Source organism: Delphinapterus leucas, chromosome 10, assembly GCF_059928025.1.
Source record: "Delphinapterus leucas isolate spDelLeu-1000000601 "Yukka" chromosome 10, BTC_Dleu_Yukka2, whole genome shotgun sequence".
NCBI lineage: Eukaryota > Metazoa > Chordata > Mammalia > Artiodactyla > Monodontidae > Delphinapterus > Delphinapterus leucas.
The window spans coordinates 49410530-49421046 of record NC_143138.1 but is presented as its reverse complement, the minus strand read 5'-3'; positions in this window follow the sequence as shown (position 1 = coordinate 49421046).

The following is a 10517-nucleotide window of genomic DNA, read 5'->3' as shown; positions in this document are numbered from 1 at the left end:
CACCTAGTGTGACCTTTACCGAGGATGTCCAGGGGTCCAAGGTGTGTCTGAGGTCACATCAACCACAGCAGACCTGACACTAGGGCCGTCCACCTCTCCCACATCTTTTCTCTCCCAACACCCCTTCCAAAGACTCATGATGCTGGCTGGTGTTCATTTACATAAGAAACGTTTATGTAAACTTCATTTAATGACTATGAAATAGCACACGGTGGAGTATCCCAGCTAAGTGAGAGGCAGCCTGTTCAAATAGCTCCTGAACGTTCCAGCTAAGACTCCACTCCGTGTCCTTAGCCACCATCCTCCTCTCGGTGCAGATGTGCTTGCAGGCTGCAAATACACTCATTAGAGGGATTAGAGACACTTCCAAGTGCAGGAGAGGGACAGAGCAACCAGGAGAGGCCTCTTCCTTGGCAACATCGATTAGGTGCTCCAAATTGCCCAGTGAAGCAACGTCTCTCTCCAAATAGAATGGAGATGGGGAAAAAAATCCATGGCAAACATCAAGAAAGGGGCAGCAGCTCCAATAATATCTTCATCCAAAAACAAACCCCAAACCTTAATATCAGTCAATGTTCTTTTTTTACATTATTTTCTCAAAATAAAGAACAGCTGAATGGAGTGGGAGTTTTGATGGGGACAAATGGTTTCTATAATTTTTTCTGGTCATTTTCTTCATTTGTTCTTAACAGATCAATAGCTACCTTCACTTACTCCCCCACAGTTTAGCAATGTGGAAGAGAATGAGTTTCTGCAGAAAAGTTGTGACTCATTTGGGGGTTTGGGTTGGGGCATCCACACAGATTTCAATTTGGGGAAACCTTACTGTTCAGTATTGATGTCAGCACCTCAGCTGAGTTTAAATATCAAATATTTACTCAGGGGAAAATGTAATTACTTTTAAATTAAGGAAGCTTAGACATGAATAAAATAACAAAAAAGAATGATGCTTTCTCTTCAGTCCTAAAACAATCTACGACAGGAAACTCCTTCCCATGAAGATGGAGAGCTCACAGCCACTCAACTATGTCATTCCAGGTGTTTCTGGTGACCCAGATGGGCTATGCTATGGTTCCAAGGGGGCTAGCAGAATGTGAACTTCAAGGGAACCTCTTTAATACACAGGCTTTCAGTGCCTGCTTTGCCCAGAGAGGCAGAGAAACCCAGGGGGAGAGAAATTAAAGAAACAGACACACAGAGTTGGAACGAGAGAGAGACACACACACACAAAGATTGAACACACACCCAGGAGTGGCTGCTTCAGCTGTCATGGTCTCCATTTCCTGTCCTTGGAATTCTAAAAATCTGCTCATGCCCTTAAAGCCAGGCCTCTCACAACCAGAGCACACTGTGGAGAATAACCCCTGGTTCTGATGACTTTGGAGGCACTGGCTTCCATTTTTTTTCAGTCAACATGACTACACTAATCTACATGATAAATAATCATAATTCAATTCACAAATATTAAACTCACAAAGGAAGCAAATGCAGTCAGATGACTCTCTCCCTAAAATCTGCTGATGCTCTCCACTGCTCTGAGGACACAGGCCAATTTCTCCAACCTGCTTTCACCTCACCACCCACCTTGCATCCTGTGCTCCGCTCAGAACCATGGACAGTTACCCAGACCCACCAAGGCCCCATCTCTTCTCCAGGCCTCTCCATAAGACCTCCACCCTCCCCACAAGACCTCACACTGCCTTTTCCCATGGTTCACTAGCCAGTCCAACCTCTGGTTCTCAGCATTTACAGAACAGCCTTCTCTAAATCCCCTCAACTCTGATTCCTATGTGTCCCCACAGGACAGTGTGGCTGTCCCAGTCACAGCAGTCTGGACTCTTTCTCCACCTTCAGGACTGGGTTGTACTTTGCATGTTCACTGCTATATCCCAACCTCCCAAAACTGAGGACAGTGTTTAAAGAGTGCAAATTTAGGGTCTCTGTGGGCTAAACCAGTCTTCATTTTCTTTGAGAATAACAAAAAGGAATTTTCACTAAGCGACATCAGCAAAAGAATTGCATCCTCCCATAATTCCTTATGAAGGTCCAGGTCAAGCAACACCCAGATGTCATGGGCCCAGCTTTAGCTCACTGCCAGATGTGGGATTTTAAGAGGCAGCACAGCCCTGGACCAGTGTGGTTTGCTGGTAATGGGGGTGGGTGCTGAGGGATGTTGCCTCAGTTTTCAGCCAGCCCACTGCACAGATAAGCAGACTATTTGTCTGAGCTTGAGTTCCCTGGGAAACAGAGTCTGAGATTTGTGTGCAGGAGGGTTACTGGGAATCCTCTTGGGATCACTCCTGGAGGGAAAGGAAGGGAGCAGGATGAAGCAGAGGGAGGAGCTGACCTGTGAGGTCCTCTCAACAAGGCCCTCTGGGTCCCTGGGGGAATTTGGGCGTTTGAAGGGCCTCTTAGAGATTGTCCTGAATTGAGGCAAGGGGGCCAGGCATTTGTGCTCTAGAGGAAAAGTCACTGGATGCTGGGATGGATCACGACCTTGGGCAGCGAGCAATTAGGAGGGAGAATGATGTCTGGGAGCTGTCTGTGGCCTCATTCACTGCAGCTGGGGAACCGGGTCTGGGTTGCAGAGCACAGCAGCCACCACTGGATTTTGGAAGATGGAGAGAAAGGCTCTGATTGTTCATCACTTTCCATTGGCCAGAACTCATGGGTCCAGGATGCTCGTCAACTACAACTTGGCTTCAACCGATTAACAATACGATGATGGGACAGATTTCTCCCCAACATTCTTCCAGGGATAAATCTAAAGAGCTAGAAAGCACTTTTCATATGAAAACACAGCTCTCTCAAGAGACTTTTGGTAGTAGAGATGTGTAGCTTGGGTAAAGAGGGGTTGAGGAAACACAGAAAACTTTAGGGGACCTCAATTAAGAACAAGAAACAGTAGCTATGCATTATTCCTTCCACAGGCTTCCCAAGAGAAGGGAACAGAATCAGAATCAATCTAGATTAATCATGAAGATCCAGACCCTCAAAGGGAATTTTCCTGAGGACCTATAAGAGCATAGATAGAAACTTGATGTATATTTGTTTAACCAAATTGAATGAAATCTTACACAAAGTTATGGCACTCAGACTTTTATTCTGAAATAGGGAAGGTTTTAGTTCTAAAATATGCTAAGTCAGTCTTTTAAAGGTAAATTAATAAATATGTCCTGGGGTTTGGAGATGAAAACAGGAGGTAAAGGAAATAACAGAAAAGGAAAGGGGGTCTTATAGGAAGTGGGGAGTAGGTTAAGTGGAATCTTCTACTGCATTCTGGCTGTGTCTGAGCCAAGGAAGAAACTGGAGAGGCATCTAAGAGGGGCTGACAGATGTGGGCCCCAGGAAGGTAGAAATCAATAATTCTGAGTCATAAAACCAGAAAGGCATTGAACATTTGGATGGTGAAGCAGACTGGGGGCGGGGGGGGGGGAAACCTTGGGTTATGAACAATATCTGCAAAAATAAATAAACAAACACAAGTTACTTGCCACAACTGTTGGGAACAGAGGAATTACCTGACTACCCACTAAAAATGTATAAACTCTCACTAATATTGCCCTTATGTATGGTGCTGTTTTACATTATTTTAGTGGACATAAAAATTTATAAGCTTTCATAGACTCATTTGGACCTTCCACTGCCTTCCCTTATTTCAAAAATGATGCCCTAGAATGTGAATTCTCCTACTATGAGGGGTTTTAATGCCTAATCTCTGTGGTTAGGGAGAAGCTATTGCATCTACACACGTTTTATTAATGGACACATATGTGTTCGATTGCAGCTTATCAATGTCCACAAACTCAAGGAACTTAACAAGAAAGATGGTGGTCCCAGCTCCGTCATTTACTAGCCTCGAGATCTTGCAAAATCCTCTTAAGACATAGCTTTCTCATGTCTTAAATAATGTAGGAATGAATATTAAACAGTCCCTGTCCATCTTGCAAGGATTTCTGATTCAAAGATTTTGTAAGTGAAAGTAATTTGTAAATTTTAAAATGCAAAACAAACATAAGTAATTATTATGACATGTAGAGAGTATAGGAGTCTATTACAGAAAGAACATAGAAAATTTCTAGTAAAATTGGTGAAAAAATATTTTAGATATAAGTTCATTTACATCTGGCCATTTTTCAACCTAGTGATAAAAGCTACCACAACATGAAACATAGTAAGAAATGAATTTCTTCATGGTTACCGTAGAAATGCTTTCCATGTTCTAAATAGCATTACAAAACAGCTGTGTCTGGTGTGATAAAAAAAAAGTCAATATTTACCAAGCACACTTAATATGGGTTCACACTGTTTTAAGGGTTTTATATGTATGAACTCATTTAAGAACCCCATTACAATCATCAGAGGAAGGTACTATTATTACATCCACTTTACAGATGAGAAATCTGAGGCTCCAAGAAGTTAAGTGTCTAACCCCAAATCCCAGATACAGGAAGTGGAAATCCTGAGAGGTGCAGCTCAGTGGTCTGTTTCCTAAGCCAACCCGGTGACACACCAGGAGACAGAGAATATCAACACTAACCTTGAAAAGTCATAACTGTGGGAAGCGGGGTGGGAAGCAAGGTCAGGGCAAGAAGGTATTTTTAAAATGTTACCGTGCTTAATGTTTTTACCTCTTTCAAGTGTATAAAACTATGTGATTAAAATCAACCCCCTAGCCCACAACAATCTATTTCTCCTTTATAAAGGAACAGACTTGTCCATGGTGGTTCTCTGCCTGATCTCACACTGACCTACCTCATTCCCAATCTTTAATGACCAACAATTCAACTCGAACCAGGGTAAATGGACAGTTTGGTCATGCCTTCAATCTGCTACCAGAACTTCTATGGCAACTACCCTAGAAAAAGGAAGGGATCCTGTAGCTTGGATCATCTCCTATCTTTCAGAAAAAGAATGCTGGAAAGCACCAATGATCCACACCTTTCAGCCAGCAATCTGTAATAATGAGCCCTGTTCTACTACAGGTCAGAGGACGATACCCTACCATTCAGGGAGGATGGAGCAAGTCAAAGGTCTTTTGAGCTGATGTGACCACAGGAAAGCATGGTCATTTTCAACTGCCAGGAAAGCTTCATTCACTTCTCAAACACGAGCACCTTCTCTGTGCCAGGCACTGAGTCAAACCCAGAACACAGAATAAGGATGGCCCAGTTTCTGCCCTGAGAAGTTCAAAACATAGCAGGGAAAGGCCAGAGCATAAATCTCCACCTGTGATGAGTACTATAAAAGAGACAGGGAGAGAGGTAATGGGAACACAGAGGAAGGAGAGAACAGAAAGAGATGCATATTCAGGAATCATTTCTGAGTAAGATGGATGGGACTGGGGGTCCAACCACATGAGGTGGAAGAGAAAAAGAAATGGCTTCAAGATTTCTAGCTCCCAGACCAGCTCAGACTAACATAAGGAGACTAGTTCTAAAAAGCTGTACCCGAGTCCATTTGCTCAAAAGTCCAAAGCTTTAAACTACTATTAGCACAACCTGTTGGCCACAGTAGAAGTTGGCATATATTGGGCTGGCATTAAACTTTATCTAAATAAACTCTGGAAGTTTCAAAGTGGAAGACCATTCTGAATATGATGACATCCTTAACCTAGAAGAGGAGGAAAGGATAGTGGTTAAAAGTATATGAGCTCTGCACAGACATAGAGAACAGACTTGCGGTTGCCAAGGGGGAGGGGGTGGGGGAGGGAAGGATTGGGAGTTTGGGCTCAGCAGATGCACTACTACATAAAGGATGGGTAAATGACAAGGTCCTACTGTATAGCACAGCGAACTATAGTCAATAAAACATAATGGAAAAGAATATTAAAAAGAATGTATACATATGTAAAACTGAATCACTTTGCTGTACAGCTGAAATTAATACAACATTGTAAATCAACTATATTTCAATAAAAAATAATTAAATAAAAGTATATGAACTCAGCAAATGGGCAATAAAAAGAAATAAAAGGCATCCAAATTGGAAAGGAAGAAGTAAACCTGTCACTGTTGCAGATGACATAATTTTATAAATAGAAAACCCTAAAGATTCCACCAAAAAAACTATTAAAAATAATAAAGGAATACAGTAAAGTTACAGGGTACAAAATCAACATACAAAAATCTGTTGCATTTCTGTAGGCTAACAATGAGCTAACAGAAAGAGAAATTAAGAAAACAATCCCATTTATAATCACAACAAAAAGAATAAAATACCTAGGAATACATTTAACCCAGGAGGTGAAAGACCTGTACACAGAAAACTATTAAGACATTGTTGAAAACAATTGAAGAAGACACAAATAAATGGAAAGGTACTCTGTGCTCACAGATAGGAAGAGTTAACATAGTTAAAAAGGCGATGTTACCTAAAGCAATCTACAGATTCAATGCAATCCCTATCAAAATACCAAGGATATTTTTCACAGAACTAGAACAAAAAATTCCAGAATTTATATGGAACCATAAAAGACCCTGAATAGCCAAAACAATCCTGAGAAAGAAGAGCAAAGCTGGAGGTTTTACCCTCATTTATTTCAAAATACATTACAAAGCTATAGTAATCAACACAGTGTGGAATTGGTAGAAAGACAGATACATAGATCAGTGGAACAGAATTAAGAGCCCAGAAATAAACCCAAACATATATGGACAATTAATTTACAACAAAAGAGCAAAGAACATATGATGGAGAAAGGACAGTCTTCAATAAATGGTGTCCAGAAAACTGGACACTTACTCACATGCAAAAGAATGAAACCAGGCCACTATCTCACACCATACACAAAAATCAACTCAAAATGGATTAAAGTATTGAATGTAAGACCTGAAACCATGAAATTCCTAAAAGAAAACTAGGCAGTACATTCTTTGACATTGGTCTTAGCAATATCTTTCTGAATCAGTCTGCTCAGGCAAGGGAAACAAGAGCAGAAATAAACAAATGGGACTATATCAAACTAAAAACCTTCTGCAAGCAAAGGAAATCATCAGCAAAACAAAAACCTACCAAGTGGGAGAAGATATTTGCAAATCATGTATCTGATAAAAGATTAACAGCCAAAATATATAAAGAACTCATACAACAACACTTAACAAAAACAAAAAAACCCAATTAAAAAATGGGCAGAGGATATATACACTAATATGTATAAAATAGATAACTAATAAGAACCTGCTGTAAAAAAAATAAATTAATTAAATAAAATAATGGGCAGAGGAACTAAATAGACATTTTTCCAGAGAATACATATGATGGCCAACAGTCACATGAAAGGATGTTCAACATCACTAATCATGGAAGTGAAAATCAAAACCAAAATTAGATATCACCTCACCTGTTGGAATGGCTATTATCAAAAAGGCAAGAAATAACAATTGTTAGAGTGGATGTGGAGAAAAGGGAATCCTTGTGTACTGTTGGTGGGAATGCAAATTAGTGCAGCCATTGTGGAAAACAGTGTGGAGATTCCTCAAAAAATTATAACTAGAAACACCATATGATCCAGCTATTCCATTTCTGGGTATTAATCTGAAGAACACTAAAACACTAATTCAAAAAGATATACGTACCCCTATGTTCATAGCAGAATTATTCATAATAGCCAAGATGTGGAAGCAACCTAAGTGCCCATCAATGGAATGGATAAATACATGGTGTATATATATATATATATATATATATACACACACACACACACACACACATATATACATGGTGTGTGTGTATATATATATATATATATATATACACACACAATGGAATATTACTCAGCCATAAAGAAAGATGAAACTTTGCCATTTGCAACAACATGGACAGAACTGGAGGGCATTATGCTAAACGAGGGGTCAGATAGAAAAAGACAAACACTGTATGACTTCAGTCATATATGGAATCTATAATAAAAACCAACAAAACAAAATCAAATAAATGTACAAACAAAGCCAAACAAAAACAAACATGTAGATATCAAGAACATAGTAGTGGTTAAGAGGGGAAGGAGCTGGGGGGAGGGTGAAACGGGTTAAGGGGGTCAACTCTGTGGTGATGGATGGAAACTAAATTTTTGGTGGTGAGCACTCTGCAGTGTATACAGAAGTAGAAATATAATGTTGTACATATGAAACTTACATAATGTTATAAACCAATGTTTACCACAATAAAAGAAATAATAAAAATAAAAGAAATAAAAATTTTAAAGGATATAAGCTCTAATACCAGACTGTCTTGGGGGTAAATCAATAGTACATGACCTTGGTCAGGTCATTTGTCTTCTCTAAGACTCAGATTTATTCAAATCTAAAAGAAAAAATAAAATAGTAAATACATCATAGAGCTGTTTTGTGGATTATAACATGCACAGCATGAACAAGGACTCCCACACACTGCTCAAGGAATATAAGCTGACAGCACCATTTTTGAAAATTGACTGTCAATATCCGTTAGTGTTGTACATACGTTCTATGCTGCAGCAGCTTCACTCTTAGGAATTCACTCAACAGAAGTGTGTACACATGGGCTCTGAATGATACACAGGAGAATTACATAGTGTTCCTATGTGTAATAATAAAAAATTGAAAATAATACAAATTTCCAGCCACAGAAAAATGGATAAATTGTGGTGTTCATCTGATGATAAACTATACAGTATAGCACAAGTAATAACAACATACAAAGAGACGAATGAATCTCACAAACATAATATTGAGGAAAGATGCCAAACAGTACCTATTATATGACTCCACTTAAATTACCTACAGAAATATGCTAAACTAATAAATGTTGTTAAAAGAATAATGATTAACCTTGGATTAGTAACTGGAAGGAACACTAAGAAAGCTATGAAGATGCTGGTGATACTCTGACCTTATTTGGATGCTGTTAACCTGAATGTATTTACTTTATAAAAATTTATATAGCTATACATTATCACTTGAGCATTTTTCAGTATTTATGCTATATGTCACTTAAAATTCATTTTTTAAAGTGATATTCTACCTGTAAAACTCTCACACTACACAATTTCATGGCTTGGTACAAAGCTACAATAATCGAGACAGTGTGGTAGCAAAAGTACAGACACATAGGCCCATGGAACAGAACAGAGAAATAGACCCACACACGTACAGTCATCTGATTTTTAGCAAAGGACAAAGGCAATTCCATGGAAAAAGGGTGGTCTTTTCAACAAATGGTTCTGGAATAACTGCATGTCCATACGAAAAAAAAAGAGAAAGGGCAGACAGCAGAAGCAAGAAGAAGTACAATCCTGCAGCCTGTGGAACAAAAACCACATTCACAGAAAGATAGACAAGATGAAAAGGCAGTGGGCTATGTACCAGATGAAGGAACAAGATAAAACCCCAGAAAAACAACTAAATGAAGTGGAGATAGGCAACCTTCCAGAAAAAGAATTCAGAATAATGATAGTGAAGATGATCCAGGACCTCGGAAAAAGAATGGAGGCAAAGATCGAGAAGATGCAAGAAATGTTTAACAAAGACCTAGAAGAATTAAAGAACAAACACCTAGAAGAATTAAGGAACAAACAAACAGTTATGAACAATACAATAACTGAAATGAAAAACACACTAGAAGGAATCAATAGCAGAATAACTGAGGCAGAAGAACGGATAAGTGACCTGGAGGACAGAATGGCGGAGTTCACTGCCACAGAACAGAATAAAGAAAATGAAAAGAAGTGAAGACAGCCTAAGAGACCTCTGGGACAACATTAAACATAACAACATTAGCATTCTACAGGTCCCAGAAGGAGAAGAGAGAGAGAAAGGACCCAAGAAAATATTTGAAGAGATTATAGTCGAAAACTTCCTTAACATAGGAAAGGAAATAGGCACCCAAGTCCATGAAGCGCAGAGAGTCCCAGGCAAGGTAAATCCAAGGAGAAACACGCCAAGACACATAGTAATCAAATTGACAAAAATTAAAGACAAAGAAAAATTATTGAAAGCAACAAGGGAAAAATGACAAATAACATACAAGGGAACTCCCATAAGGTTAACAGCTGATTTCTCAGCAGAACTCTACAAGCCAAAAGGGAATGGCATGATATATTTAAAGTGATGAAAGGGAAAAACCTACAACCAAGATTACTCTACCTGGCAAGGATCTCATTCAGATTCAACAGAGAAATCAAAAGCTTTACAGACAAGCCAAAGCTAAGAGAATTCAGCACCACCAAACCAGCTCTAGAACAAATGCTAAAGGAACTTCTCTAAGTGGGAAACACAAGAGAAGAAAAGGACCTACAAAAACAAAACAGTAACAATTAAGAAAATGGTAATAGGAACATACATATAGATAATTACCTTAAATGTGAATGGATTAAATGCTCCAACCAAAAGACACAGACTCACTGAATGGTTACAAAAACAAGACCCATGTATATGCTGTCTACAAGAGAGCCACTTCAGACCTAGGGACACATACAGACTGAAAGTGAGGGGATGGAAAAAGATATTCCATGCAAATGGAAATCAAAAAAAAAAAGC